The 16,445-nt window shown below is 39.2% G+C and overlaps 1 protein-coding gene across 3 annotated transcripts in view; it reads right to left on the reverse strand.

The window, feature by feature from the left end:
- LOC129186726 (cadherin-22-like) overlaps window positions 1–16,445 on the reverse strand; it is a 220,871-nt gene that overhangs the window by 149,317 nt on the left and 55,109 nt on the right. For all 3 annotated transcript variants that reach the window (XM_054785257.1, XM_054785259.1, XM_054785258.1), the window contains exon 2: window positions 2,859–2,935. The gene's annotated coding sequence lies outside the window, so the exon portion shown is untranslated. The remainder of the gene's footprint in view (window positions 1–2,858; window positions 2,936–16,445) is intronic.

A 16,445-nucleotide genomic window follows, 5' to 3' on the forward strand; every position in this document is an offset into this window, starting at 1 on the left:
TGACTTCATTATTGTAAAATTACTGCTGTTTATTTCGTGTTTTTTTTTTGTTTTCTTGTTAAATTATAGTAATAAAAAAAAACAAAAGACTACGACCCACAAATGGCCCCCGGGCCATACTTTGGACACCCCTAATAACATATCAGATCCTGTTATGCCGTGCCATACAATATTGTATTGTAGCATTGTATTGTACAAATCCTCACTGATTGTTCCGTATTATGAAGGTAAATCCTGTGATTGCATATTGTGACGCATGGTATCATATGGTATTGTGTAGCCACATGATGTATTTGAATGTATCGCATCATGAGACATATTGTTTCGCCTAGAATCAGATCACAAAGTGTGTAATACTGTCATGATGTATTTTAACATACCGTATTACATCATTTTGTATCCACTCCTGTCTTGACGTGTTTAACGTATTATACAGTATGTTGCCGTGTCATATCATATTTTATGCATCATACCATATCCTATATTGTGTCATATCTTGTCATATTTGCACCAAAAAGCTGACTTTGTTTTAATCACCCAGATCCTGCCAATACAGTCAAACCGCCTGCTAAATACTATTTTGTTGCAAAATATTATAAACAATATAACATATACTGTGGGGTTATTTGGGGCATCTTATTTGAAAGAATCAGCATAGTTGACCAATGGCAACAAAAGCATGCCACACTCACGTACATATGAACCTTATATAGCTTTAAAAAACAAAGCATAATAAATATTCAATGAAAAAAGTTGGTGCAGCTATCCCTATTTTTAATGACTTGTATGTATTCATTCCATACAGTACGATGCTCTCACTGGGAAGAGAAGCATTTCATCACCTTCATCAAGAGCAGAGCTTATCACCATAACAAGTTCAGTGGTTAAAGCTAATCCCTGCAAGACTCCTCTATTTTTGTTGCGAGATATGAGCGACACACACATCATACACGGATATATCAAATTATAGCGTGCAGCACATTCAATTAAATCTGATGGCAGATGGTGTAAACAAAATCAAACACACCTAATCTCTATGATTGGATCTCCCCCCAAGTTCGATATTAATCGTGATATCCGGGGGACCTGACACAGGACGAGACTTATTAAGACTCGGGGAGACCTGAGTTGATGAGTCAGTGCTTTTTTGGGGATGTGGGGTAATCCGAAGATTTGGAAGTAAACACACACACACATATACACACACTGTTACACCCACGGTGTAAGAAGGAGAGGTTCCGCAGGTCCTTCATACCGACCGCTGTCAGGCTCTACAACACCTGCACCACCTGAACCATGTTGTAGTCAATATGTACTCTTTACACTGTATTCTTTACTTGCGTATGTTGCTTGCTGCTGTAACAAGTGAATTTCCTTGCTGTGGGATAAATAAAGTACAAATACAAATACAATACAAGGAAAGCAAACCCAATAGCAGAGAGTACATGGACAGCTAATATTTTGGGTATACACAGTAAAATATATTGATTACTATTAAGGGATGAAATTAATAATTTGTATTTACTAATTGTTTTATTTATAATAAGTCAAAATATATTTGTTCAAAAAATATTTTGTTGAGATTAAGCTCCTGAAGACCACTAAGTGTTGCAGTATTACCAAGGAACACAAATACTGATATTGATCTCACCTTTAACCCCAGCATCTTCAGAGATGTTGTGTTGGATGTCGATAAAAACTGACACACGGTAATAATAGTAATTGCCTATATGCTATTCTATACTATCTTAACTTCATACAAGTGTAAAAATAAGTTAACCACTAGGAGGTAAAAACAACAAAACACTGACCAATGACCAATGACCAATCACAAGGATTAGTTCAGGCGAGTCACGTGACAGATGAGCGTCATGCGTCTAATTTTTTTTTTTTTTTTTTTATATTCTCAACTCTGTCACACAAGTGCAAAACGAAGTTAACCACCCTAAAAAGTTTCTTAACACGTGCACAATGCAATCCTTGTGGCTACTAGCGTTCGACTCCATCATTGCTTTTTTCCGAACGAGAAATTTAGTCACGTTTTAATCTCGCAAGATCTCATGACATAAGATCTTGTGACACCCCGACTAAAAATCTTTGTAGCTGTTGATGTTCGACTCATCATAAAATCTTTATGACCTGTGCAGGGAGTGTTTCAAGTAACATTTTAACATGTTTAACTCTTTCATAAAAGTGTAAAAAGAAGGTAACCGCCAAGACATGAAAACAACGAAACAATGTTTAAGTACTGTCTCAACTTCAGTGATGAATGCCAAAGCAAAGTTTGTGTGAGCTGTCTCGTGTACCTCATTTTTTCAACATTTTTAACTTTGTCACACAGGTGTAACAAGAAGTTCACCTCACTAAAAGTACCCAGTGTGGATCAGCATCACATCATCTCCGGCTGGCATGGTGCCAGTTTCAACTCATCAGCTTCATGCAACCTTAGAGGCGTAGTTAAGCATAAATTGTTGGTTGAATTCTGAATTGTGTAATCTTAATGGCATTGGACTTTAGATGATGAACAGCAGATTTATGTGACCTACTAGGCTAAATATACCACAATGGTGAACAGCCATTATTCCAAATGCATAGCTGTCTGGCTAGAATGTACAAATATAATCCCTATAAAGTTCAAGGGAGTTTGATGAAGAATCGGCAGTGCGTTGACAAGAAATGTAGTGGTTCAAGGTCAGAGCGTGTGTCCAGTAAAGCAGCTTGTATTTTCCCATTTTGCTCTCCAGAAGATGGATGGGATTATCTTATCTTGGCTCGTGACATCGGAACAAAGTCAGCCGTGTGCTGGTCAAGCAGAACTTCCGACCCGCCAGCCAGGATTACACAAATAAAAGACTCACCGTGGCTCAGCCTGATGACCTCAGCGCCATGCTCCAAAGACGACTCCTCGGTCATTCGCCTCCTCTTCCTCTTGCTTCTGCAAAGTCAAAAAGAGACCCCAGAGGGAAGTTTATTGTTTTTCCTGCTTTTAAATGAATACATTCCCCTGTTAGGCTCCTAATGGAGGGGTTAGTGGACACGTGGGGAGGAGAGATGCAAGCTTTAGCAATTTGCTAATGGAACATGGAGAAAAATGGTGCCTGTGAAAGAGGTGGTGGGAAGAAAAATAAAATAAAATGAAAAATGATAGCCTTGCTCTGTGTGGAGAGAAACAGAGTCAGGCAGGAGTAGGACCATACACACACAAACACACACTTATATACTGTATATATATATATATATATATATATATATATGGCCCTGTGTGAAAAAGTGATTGGCCCCCCAGTTAAAACAACTTAACTGGGATTAATTAAGTTCTATCAGTCTGGAAAAGGTTATAAAGCCATTTCTAGAGCTTTGTGACTCCAGCGAACCACAGTGAGAGCCATTATCCTCAAACAGTGGTGAATCTTCCCAGGATTGGCCGGCCAACCAAAATTACCCCAAGCGCACAGTGACGACTCATCCAAAAGGTCACAAAAGACTCCACAACAACATCCAAAGAACTGCAGGCCTCCCTGCTCACTCAGTTAAGGTCAGTGTTCATGACTCCACCATAAGAAAGACGCTGGGAAAAAATGGCCTACATGGCAGAGTTCCAGGACGAGGACCACTGCTGAACAAAAAGAACATTAAGGCTTGTCTCAGTTTTGCCAGAAAACATCTTGATGATCCCCAAGACCTTTGGGAAAATACAATGTTGTCTAACGAGACAAAAGTTGAACTTTTTGGAAGATGTGTGTCCCATTATACAGTATATGGAGTAAAAGTAACGCTGCATTTCAGAAAAAGAACATCATACCAACAGTAAAATATGGTGGTGGTAGTGGGATGGTCTGGGGCTGTTTTGCTGCTTCAGGACCTGGAAGACTTGCTGTGATAAATTGAACCATGACTACCAAAAAATCCTGAAGGAGAATGTCGGGCCATCTGTTTGTGACCTCCAGCTGAAACCAACTTGGGTTCTGCAGCAGGACAATGATCCAACACACACCAGCAAGTCCACCTCTGAATGGCTGAAGGAAAACAAAATGAAGACTTTGGAGTGGCCTAGTCAAAGTCCTGGCCTGAATCCTATTGAGATGCTTTGGCATGACCATAAAAAGGCAGTCCATGCTGAAAAACCCTCCAATGTGGCTGAATTACAACAATTCTACAGAGATGAGTGGGCCAAAATTCCTCCACAGCGCTGTAAGAGACTCATTGCAAGTTATCACAAACGCTTGATTGCAGTTGTTGCTGCTAAGGGTGGCACAACCAGTTGTTAGGTTTAGGGGGCAATCCTTTTTTCCACACAGGTCCATTTAGGTTTGGACTTTTTTCTCCCTGAATAATGCAAAGTTTGATTTAAAAAGTACATTTTGTGATCAGTTGTGTTGTCATTGACTAATATTTAAATTTGTTTGATGATCTGAAACATTTAAGTGTGACAAACATGCAAAAATATAAGAAATCAGAAAGGGGGCAAACACTTTCACACCACTGTGACTTCTTTCACAGGATAGAAGAAGAGGTACTGTACTCGCCTAGGAGATCATACACCAGCCTGCAATATTCATTTAATTACTTGTGCTGCACCTGCAAACCCTCAAACTTACAATGTCAGGCCGTTTAACTGAGGTAATTACTGCGATGCTCAACTTTGTCCCCATCATGACGTCATTATATATATTTACAAAAAAAAAAACCTTGTGAATCCAGATTACAAACCACAGACTCTGTCAGCAAGATGAAGCTTTAGGATTTAGCCCGCTTAATTCAGCAGAACATTATTTACAATCTCTCTCTCTCTCCCTACTGGAATGGAGGTCATGTACTGTAAGCAGGACAGATGTGGAGTTGCGTAGTGCCAACGCAAGCCTACAGAAGTCATCTGAAGTCACAATATGTGGCCATTAAACGCATACACATTTGTGTTTTTAAAGGCATGTGAATAAAATAAACCAGTGTGTGATCTTTCTACGCCTAAACCGTTACACACAAAAATGGTGAAAATGTGTGAAATCATGCACTCCTAGTATTGCCTGTGCTATTATTTTCCTGTTAAATACACCACATGGTGGCACTGTTATTAAACCTCAAAGTCTGACCCTGGTAAGTCAGATTGACTTGATATTTCTCACACGGCTCACAGTCTAACTTGAGGATGTTTCGCCCAATCGCCATGTTTTTTAACCAATCTCGCTCAAATTTTACACACATGATTGTCAGTCCCTTAAAGGTGTCTACAAAATTTAGAGGTATGCAGGGACAGGGACAAGGACAGGACTTCACTTAAGTCCATAAGTCATTGAGCTTTATTTTCTGATTATAAAACTTTGAGAATATCTGTATTACATGTATGCTAGCATGTCTTCCAAAGCCTTTTGACCATAATACATTTACAGTCTTATTAGAAATTAAAACACCCCATGGGTGCGTAAAAATATTAGCAATTACCATTAGGCCAACTTGCACAGAAACCAGCATTGACATATGATTAGCACCAATAATTATTTTTAACCATTTTAGCATAAATTGAGAACTATTTCAGGAACAATGGTGTATAAGCTCAAAAGAATGATGTACAACAATCCATTTTATCATGTTAATTGGTTCCAGACTGTTAAGATCACCTGCTGCTGCGCCTGTTGTGCTCTCTCTCTCTCTCTCCCTCTCCTACAGCTGGGCGTGCGGCAGGAGCGGGGACAACTGGACACACCTGCACCTAACTGGTCCATCCCCTACTTAGACTGAGTTGGGGCAGCTGTGAGACGCCAGTTCCTTTCGTTGCATTCCAGTCTGCTCGTTCGAGACTCTTCTACCTGGTCTACGCTTCCCGAGTCGGCGTCTCCACAGCTGGGTTTTTCCAGTTGTCCCTTATCCTGTATGTTTGTGAGTTTTGTGTTAGTGACCTTTTTCCTGGGGCACCGCAAGCTGCGACCCCAGCGCCTTTTGTTATACTCCTGTGGCTGAACAGTTAGAACATTAAAAGAACTGTGATTCGCTCCTCCTGCCTCCGCATTCTGTGGTCCACCTTCTGTGGTCAACCATAACACAGACCCCACCGTGATAAGTGAATTTCCGCACAGTAGGATTCCTTATTTAAAAATTGAATATTTTCGTAGAATAGAAAACCTGTTTACCACCTTCCAAATACGGTTTTTAACATTGGTGCAGCCCTCAAGACATGAAATAGCACCCCTACAGTCACCTACGTTACGTTTGTATTACCCAATATAGTAGACATAATAAGAGAAAATAAGCCTTTTAAGACATAAATAAGAAATACTGTAATCTTGACTCGCGCATGTTAGCGTTGGGAGAGTTCTTTGGAGTGATGTGCGATACCACTGATTTCTTTTCCGATTCGATACTGAGTAAAATTCAGGCTGCTTTTGCTATAGCTTTTGCTTATGATGTCACTAGGGGGAGTCTCTATTCAAATTTTGCGCTACAGCACATTTGGAGTGGTTCACAGACGACCAAGTTCCGACAAAGAACACATTAAGCGAGGAAGAGGAAGTGTATATAAATACGCTTTTAACAAACAGAGTGCAGCCCAGCCTTTAGCTAGCGGAAGTCATGGCTAGTGACAATGCCAAGGATAAGCCACACCTTGAAAACCCTCTGATTAAAGTCTCCTGTTTGGGAACACTTGGCCTTCCTGGTGAAATATGTTCACAGACAAAGACAGGTTGATGAGATTAAAGCAGTGTGCAAGTGACAAGGAGAATGGGGCCATCAACTATCAATGCTACACTTCAGCCAGTAAGAAACTTTAATAAAATAATAATAAAATAAAATAAAATAATAATTCACTGTTGCACTTCCTTAAAAATAATATATTTCATATTTCCTTTTTTAAATTCTTTTTATTTTTTGAGAATTATTTTTAGCGGAGAATTACCTGCCAGAACTTTTTTTATTTTACAGTTTTTTATGTTTCATGTTAAAAATTGCTAAAGCTGCTTACACAAAAACTAAGCAGTTTTATGTTTTGCATTTTGTTCCCTTACTTCACCAAAAACAAACTGAACTGTGACTTTAAAGGTTTTTTTGTTTTTTTTTAAGTGTGTACCATTGCACTCCTAGTTGTCAGATATTAAACAGTCTGTTTCAAAAGGAAAACTGACAGGAAGCGAGTCTCCGGGTTTTTTTTAATATGTCAACCCCTAAGACACTAAAAGAGAAAATATCTTCCACATCTTTCATCTTTATTTGCCTTTAGGTGTTTTCTTTTGTTGAATTAATCATTTGGGTGCCTCTGGAGAACACAATATGACCTTCGAGGAATTCCATACAGTCTTATTTCTTCACACGGGGGGGGCTCTAAGGGACTTTTGCACCAACTCCCGGCAGGCATGCATAGTTGTATTTATACAGAGACCTAACACACGGTGTAGATCTTATAACAATCTCTTTGGAGCATTATAGTCCAAATCTTATCCGTTCAATCGCAGCGTTCATGTCTCCTGTTCATGTCTGCACCTGACTTGGGGCGGCAGGGCCCGGATAAGGTCCTGCAGAAATGAAGATATGATATTTGGTGTGCGAATCTGACGCACTCAAGCTCCCTCTCCCCAGAGAGTGGTGATGAATCCCAGTGTATGTTGTGCGTATTAACAGATCAGCGGCGAGCAGCAGCCACCCTGCTTTAGAAGTCTTTCCGGAGGTAGCGCTTCACAAGGCGGCTGCAGAGGAGGATAAACACGCAGCAATCCCCCAGGCCAAGCGCCTCCTCGGCTCTCTCTTTGCTCCCTCCCTTATCCCTACTTTCCTTCCGTCCCTCATTATTTCTATCCAACCTCCCCCCTCCCTCAGTATCCTTTCTGTCCTATCTGTCCCCTCCTTCCCTCCAGCCCTCGGTAAAATTCTCATTTCTGTGGCTTCTTATCCTACTCCCCTCCCACTTCATGTCCATCCTTTAGTCCTCACATCTTATTTTTTTTTTCTCCAGACTTCAGTAATGAACAAGGCTCGCGGCCCATCTTCTCAAAGCTGGAGTGTAAGCAAAATGATGGTTGATGCATCGTAACCCCACTCAAACACACTGAGCTGCATATTGGGAAAGTGAGAGTCACTGGTCCGTTATGTAACTGCTGATTTTACCACTCAAAAAATGATGGGGGAAAAAACACTTGGAATAACTCTGGTTTAATGCGTTCATACTTGTCATGTTTTGGTTACAACGAACTCTGATGCTCTGCTAATATTCTCCAAATATTTAAACTTAATAATATTATAACTTTTTCCCCAAACAATTTTTTTTTTAATTACAACTTTATTTTGCTTTGTTTGTTTCTCATAATATTAAGAATTTTAATTATAAAATGTGTTTTCTTTAATATTTAACTAACTTTATAAGTAATTTGTCCTCAAAATATTATTTTATTCTTATATTATAAGTTTATTCTTGTAAAATTGGGACTTTTTTGTTAGAATATCACTTTATGATTTATTAATATTTTGACCTATTCTTGTAAAATCACATTTTGACTTTATTGTTGTAACATGATATTTTTTCCACAAACTTATTTTCCAAAAATGTAAAACTTTATACATTGTTTTGTTTGTTTCTCATAAAATTATGGCTTTTAAAAAAATATTTTTTCTTTAATATTTCAACTTTATGCTATGAAATGATGTTATTTTTCTTAAAAATATTACAACTTTATTCTTGTACAATTGTGACCCTTTTTGTTGTTAAAATACAACTTTTTTCTTGTAATATTTTGACTTAATTCTCATAAAAATATTGCTGGGGTTTTTCACCCATTTATGCATTTTTTTTTTTTACATTTTCCAACTATTTCAACTTTCTTCAGATACATTTTCTTGTCATAATTACTTCAGTAATATTTTGACTTTATTGGCGTAACAATATAACTTTTTCCAGAAACAAATTTTCCAAAAATTACAACTTTATCCTTTGTTTTGTTTGTTTCTCATATTATGACTTAACATATTTTTTCTTTGATATTTCAACTTTATGCTACTAAAATGACGTTATTTTTCCTCATAATATCATGACATTATTCTCCTAAAATGTAAGCGTTTTCTTGTGAGATTACAATTTTTTTCGTCTTAATATTTTGACTTTATTAGGATTCCATTTTTTTTGTTTGTTTTTTTGTTTTTGTTTTATATCATTTGGACACCCTGAGCAAAAGGCTAGCAGGTTTAGAAAAGAATCTCAGCGCTTGACGAAAAAACATTATCAGTGAAGTAGAAAGAAACCTTTTGGGTTGTATCACAGTGATACATGAATGCTGTACATTTTACCTGTATTATCGCTTCTGTATAAATTAGTACCGATTATTGGTGAATGAGACATGTTTTTGCCTATATTTTGAGAAAAATAAATAATTTTATAAAAATTTGACCAAAAATCTGGATATACGCATGGCTATGAATGCTCAATTGCAAATTTGCGGGGATCCGCTGTATATTTTAGATGTTTTTCACAAAATATAAACCGGTAAATATATCAGGGTATAGCCTAAAAATAACCTGCATATTCAACCTAGCACACGTCACTTTGGTTTGGAATATTTGAGTTATGTCACATAATCTGTCATGAGGCTGCCAACCATGTCCATCTTTGCTTAAAAAAACGAATAAATTAGAGGACTGTGTCCGCCATTACGTTTATACTGTATCCTATATATGCCTTCTTTTATATTTATATTTAAAAATTCCCTGTATATATAGACTTAATGTGTATATACTGTAGACTTCTTTTACATTTTCATAGTCCGTATGTATACTATTTAATTTAATTGCACCGTGGAGGGAAGAAAAAATAATTTTGATGCTCTGTATGTCCTTGAAATATGGTGAATTGACGATAAAGACTGTTGAATCTTGAATCTTCTACTGCAGGGTTCACCCAAGCAAGCCCATCCTTGCGCCTGAACATCCAATTATAAAATATTTGACCAGTAAAAACTGAGTTACTGTTATTGCTGCTAATTATTTCATTATAGCATGCTGTAGCTGTTAATCACACGTTTTGAGTGCATTACCATAAATAGTTGCTTTGCCAGTATGGACCGCCTATTGGGGATGGCTGCTCTGCTGTATCTCCCAATGTAACAAAACACAACACAGAATCTAATGAAGACTTCAGAATGATTTTGTTTGTAGATGAGATGCTAATTCCGGAAATAGACACATTATTTACTGTCAATCCCTGGAGGAGTAGGAGGAGGAGAAGTGCATACAATTCCAAACATGCTGACAAACTACTAAAGTTGCAATAAAGCATTGATATTTTGTCTATAAATAAAGAGTGACTTCATAACAAAGAAGAGAAAAATGCTTCTGGTAATCAAACACAATGGTTTAAAATGTGCTCATTACTGAGGGTAAATATTTCTATGCCACAAAACATGCAACAAAACAAAGCAAAGGAGGGGGAAGAACGGCAAAAAGCTAAAAATGTGTGAAGACAGAACGTTTCAGCCCCTGGCATTTTTTTTTGTTCTCCAGACAGAGAGAGCATTTAAATAAAGTGGCACACAAATAAGACAGGCAAAACATGTTGGCATTTAAGCAGACAGAATGACAGACACACTGAAAGGGAGATCAGGGAGGGGCGAAGCAGGCTGACTCCAAATTAAGCTGATCAGAGCTCACTGTGACTTAATCTAGTTATGTGGATAAAGGATTTCCCCCTGGCTAAAAACACGGCAAGTTGTGAGTCACTGCGTAAGTGTGTGTGTGTGCGTGGGTGTGTGTGTGTGTGTGTGTGCATGTTTGGATACTGCAACTGTTTCGCAAAGTGCACTGTTCAAACATGAGCCTCAAAAGTCAAAACAGACCTTAGAAGGGAAATGTGTTGCGTTACCATTGCCAAACAAATTGTCCATTCTCACTTTTCACACATTTTCCAACTAAAACCTGTTAATTATGTCGGCAAATACGATACATCTTTCTTTTAGTAATGATGTACAATACCACTGATTTCCGTTCCAATCTGATACTGCCTAAAGAGACTGAGACTGCCGCCCATACACATTACACACTTACCCAGGCGGAAGAAAAAGTAGTCCCCACCAACCGCGTATCCATTACACAAGATCTCAATAATGTAGTTACTTTCCACTCTTCCTGTTAATGATATATATTACCTCAAATGACTGAAGCATCAGGTATCAATATTTTGATTACGGGTTGTGGTCAAAATACTTTGTAAGACATGCTAGCATACATGTAATACAGATATCCTCAGATTATTATAATCATTAGACAAATGCACAATGACTTATGGACAATTAAATATACCACCCGTGACCCGGCAAAGACCTTTTACTTAATGGCGGTTGTGTTTTTCAACCAATCTTGCTAAAATTTTCCACATATGTGCTTGTCCGTCGCAGAATAGCGTGTGCCAAATTGTGTAGTGATTCCCCCTACATTTACAATGCAGGCTGTTTTGGAGAGCTTCTTGAAATTTCAAGTCAGTTTGAATTATAGGGTAAAACGTTGGTGTTTAATAATAGCGCCAACATGCGGTGTATTTGTCTAGCGCAGGCAACACAGAAGAGGTGCATGTTTTGACACATTTTCAACCTTTTGTGTGCAGCAGTTCAGGAGAAGAAGAGGCAGGTAATACACTCAAATACAGTTGTGAAAAAATAGGGCACACCAGTTGACTGACGGTGTTAGATAGGCCAGTTGGAGTGTGTGTGGCCTTCAAGTTATTTTAGGGGCATTAAAAAAAACAGCATTACAGATGTAGCAAACATGGAGGTAGCTCATCTGTAGACCGTCTGTAGTTTCTTTTCTTTAGTTGGTATTTTGAGGTTTAGTTTTGTAGTTTGCTCACTCAAACTTAGCGATTATCAACACCACAAGGTAGTAAAATCTGATCATTTTGACGTTGGAAGAAAATGATCTGCATCTTTGTTTTGGATATCGTGTGTTTTTATGAGAAAAATTAGACTGTAAATGATGCATTTGGGCCCCGACAACATATTCAGTGTGCTCTAATATATTTTAGGATCCCTTTCAGGAGCTCTTACAGCCCCCGCAGGTGCTGTGGTAGTGCGTGGGAGAGGTGCGAGTCCAAAAGTGAGCTCGGTTGGGACTAAAGGAAATAACACTGGAGGCGTTTGGGTTGTTTAAGCGTCTGCCTCTCGCACCAGTGACACTTCAAACAGTAATTCCACAGCAAAACAAATAAGCTTTTCCTTCATCACGCTCATCCAACAAAGCTCACAACAAAAAGACAGCACGGGTAAGCGATCCCTACTAGCGCCTATTACTCATTTCCTTTTGAGGAAAATGAAAGACAGAGAGAATCTAAATTCAAGCAGCTGTGTGTACAATCACGAGCCTATCAAAGAGAATGAAGAGGTGAAGAATCCCAGAGTTAAGTTTGAAATGCGAATGCATTCCGTCAAATTCTTTCTGAGCTCCAGCATCCATGCATGCGATGAAAAAGCATTATTTAATTCAGAGAAAAGGAATGGCAAAGTGGAGGCAATTTCCGTTGCCTTGCTATGTGCGCACAAGGCTGAGAAATAAAACATGGATTGTATGCTTGCAAGGGCAAGAATCTGCCTTCAACATAATACAGTCATGGAAAAGCTTGGTCATATGTTTATGCAGCCCTTGTGTACCATCATTAGATAACAACTATGCTTTACTGATGGACGTTGTTTAGAGCTGCAGCAATTTACTGATAATTCATCAATTATCTAATTATTCAATTGTTTTTGTAATTTAAAAATGGAGATATCCTCTGATGTGAATGTTTTCTAATTTCCTTAGTCATCCACAAAGGCTGACCTATTATCTTTGTGTTTTAGGCAAAACAAGATTCACACACATCAGCTTTGACTTTGGAAAACAGTGTTTACCATTTTAGCCTCTTTTCTGATATGTTGCGGAACAAACCACTGTTTGTGTTTGGTTCGTATTGATGTGGCAGAGCAAGGGACACTGAGGAGGCTCCTTTCCATCATGGACAACCAGCATCATCCAATGCACAACATCACCAATCCAGAAGAGCAGTTTCAGTGGCAGATTACTATCACTGCCATGCTTCACCGAAAGACTGAGCAGATCATTCCTCCCCACGCTTTTCAACATAATAGAGGGGAAGCGATAAATACGTTATTTTTCTTATCTCTCATGTCTTGGTTGTTTTATAAAGCATCTATCAATCTGTCTGTCTGTCTGTCTTTCTCTCTATCTACAGTATCTACCTATCTATCTACAGTATCTATCTACAGTATCTATCTATCTATCTATCTATCTATCTATCTATCTATCTATCTATCTATCTATCTATCTATCTATCTATCTATCTAACCGATCACTCAATTAATCGAAACAACCAGTTTCAGATTGACTAAGAAAATAATCGTTAGTTGCAGCCCTACTGTTGATGTATTATAACGACACACAAAAAGTCAAATTACCTAAAAAATGAAGAAGGCTGGGAGGTACAGCTAGGGCAAACATAAAACTCAGCATGGGAGGTGGAAAAGCGAAACGTGTAAAACAAGGAGAATAATACCAGGAAACTGGGAAGCATCTAACAGAGATGTAGTGGAATGTATCAAACACACAGGTAACAAGAGTTCAAGGAAAACCAATCTACCGGCGACTAGCTGAACCCCAAGCTGAATTAAATAGACCCCAATTAGCTCCCTCTAACCAGAGTAAAGATGAAGCATTCAGTCCAAACACAAAACAGATGTAAGAAAAAGAAAGCAAAAACCGGGACTAATGTCAGAAACTGAGAAAAAACAAACATAACAAACGTGTAATGTTTAGAGGTGCACAATAAATATTGGACTGATAATTGTCGGACCGAGATGAAGAATTATGATGTCATATTGATAAATATGCTCCTGGACAGTCTGAGGAGCAACCTGGAGGCGCTGGATGGACCTAAACATAATGTCCCAGAGGTGTTCTATTGGGTTTAGGTCAGGTGAACGTGTGGGCCAGTCAATGGTATCAATTCCTTCATCCTCCAGGAACTACCTGCATACACTAGCCACATGAGGTCAGGCATTGTCGTGGACCAGGAGGAAACCAGGTCCCACTGCACCAGCGTATGAATGATGTTGCAGGCAGCATAACGTTCTCCACGGCATCTCCAGACCCTTTCACGTCCGTCGCATGTGCTCAGGTTGAACTTGCTCTCATCAGTGAAGAGCACAGGGCACCAGTGGTGTAGTTGCCAATTCTGGTGGTCTATGGCAAATGGCAATCGAGCTCTACGGTTCCTGGGCAGTGAGCACAGGGCCCACTACAGGACGTCGGGGCCTCAGGCCACCCTCATGGAGCCTGTTTCTGATTGTTTGGTCAGAAACATTCACACCAGTGGCCTGCTGGGGGTCATTTTGTAGGGCTCTGGCAGTGCTCATCCTGTTCCTCCTTGCACAAAGGAGCAGATATCAATCCTGCTGAGGGTTGAAGGACCTTCTACAGCCCTGTCCAGCTCTCCTGGAGTAACTACCTGTCTCCTGGAATCTCCTCCATGCGTCCAGGTACCGCAGTGATGCCCTGGTCCAGATCTGGGAGGAGATCCCCCAGGACACCATCCGTAGTCTCATTAGGAGCATACCCCGACGTTGTCAGTCATGCGTACAAGCACGTGGGGGCCACACAAACTACTGAGAATCATTTTGAGTTGCTACAATGGCATTTTAGCTAAATGGACCAGTGTGCTGCATCATTTTTTCACTTTCATTTTTGGGGTGTCTTTGATTTCCCCACTCTATAGGGTGATCATTTTCATTTCTATCAAATTATGTGGCATCATTTTGTTACTAATACACCCACTTATTATCAGGAAAGATATTCAAGATCACTTTTCCCCCAGTTTAGATCTGATGTGTTTTTGAAGTGTTCCTTTAATTTTTTTGAGCAGTGTATATATATATATATAATATATATGTTTAAAAAAAACAAAAACGCTCCATTGAGGCAAGATTACCCGTAATGTTCTGGTGAGCAAATCAAGCACTTTTTTCTCCTGCCTGTGATGTTAACAGCCTGCTGTAACTTCCACTGAGCTCACTTGTAAACAAACATTCACTGTTTCAGAGGAAGACATTTTGCGTGCTAGTTTCACCAAATGCTCCGTGATGAGGGAAAAAACATACAACTTCAACACATCAAAACTTCAGCATCCCTACGACTCCCAGGGCTTGTTCTTATCGATGCGGCATTTGAAAAGTACAAAAAAGTTTGCCAGAGATGACCTGGCTGAGTTCTGACTGGTGACTGGATGAGTCCAAGGAAGGGAAGGGGAGCCGGTCTTCCCTTGCTCCTGCAGTAAACTAAACATCAATATATCCCCCCAAAAAGAAACTTCTCCGAAGAAAATAGAGTTTTTAATTCAGCACGGACAGATTCCTTTGTCTTCTCAGCCAAAGATGCTGCCTTACCTATATACTTGATATGCAGCAAGAAACAACAAAAAACATTTTCAAAGCAAGCACTCAACACTTTCTGAAAAGTAGCCATATTTCAAAGTAGATTTACATGTGTACTGTACCAGTGGTCATCCCTGCAGTCCAGCTCTGCACAGGCACGCAATCAGTGCACCAAAATCATGTCTTGACAAAGAGGGGTCGTGTTATATCAATGGTCGTCTTATGTTCGTGTCAATACGGTAATTGAGCAAGCAATTTCAGTCAAATCCCTATTTTGAAGTAATTAATTCTAACTGCTATTTACAATACAGCCACACATTCCAATGAAAAATAAGCTCGGTGAACTTTACAGTACTTTATTATTCACCTAACCAGCTGTGCGTGTGCCTTTTGCATTGTGTTTTGTCCACATGTATACATACAGCATAGTGTATACAGTAGGGGTGTAACGGTTCACATGGATGTATTGAACAGCGCTTCACGCAGAACTAAAGTCCTGGGTGAGTTTCTGCATGGACGCCTCTGAGTGTCGGACACTACTGACTGAGGGGGTGGAACGCTAGTAGCTCGCAGGCGTGACAAATGGCATTATGGCAAATGCAAGCAAGAAGCCTGAGCTGGAAGACCCTCCAATCTCACCACGGTCTCCTGTTTAGGAACACTTTGGCTTTCCTGTTAAAATTACACTGACATTGTTCGACATTGTTATATTTGTAATCACCATTATATTTGTCCAAACAAATGTAACTTTAGTTGTACCAGGCATTAAAACTGATCAATAAACTGAAGAAAGAAGGGTGGTCTGATCATTTTTTCCGTGACTGTATATGATTAAAGTTCTTGAACCTCGCTACGAAATACCATCACATCCTCACTTTAGCCAGAAAGTTATACCAGCACTTTATGATAAAGCTAAAAGTGATGTTGTCGACGAGCTATCACGTGTGCCCGCTATTTCACTTACGACAGATGGTTGGACTTCACGTGCAGCAGGGAGCTTTTTAACTGTAACTGTCCATTACATTTCGCCACAATGTTTAAACAATGGTTTAAATACAACAG

This window comes from Dunckerocampus dactyliophorus, chromosome 8 (assembly GCF_027744805.1).
Source record: "Dunckerocampus dactyliophorus isolate RoL2022-P2 chromosome 8, RoL_Ddac_1.1, whole genome shotgun sequence".
Lineage (NCBI taxonomy): Eukaryota > Metazoa > Chordata > Actinopteri > Syngnathiformes > Syngnathidae > Dunckerocampus > Dunckerocampus dactyliophorus.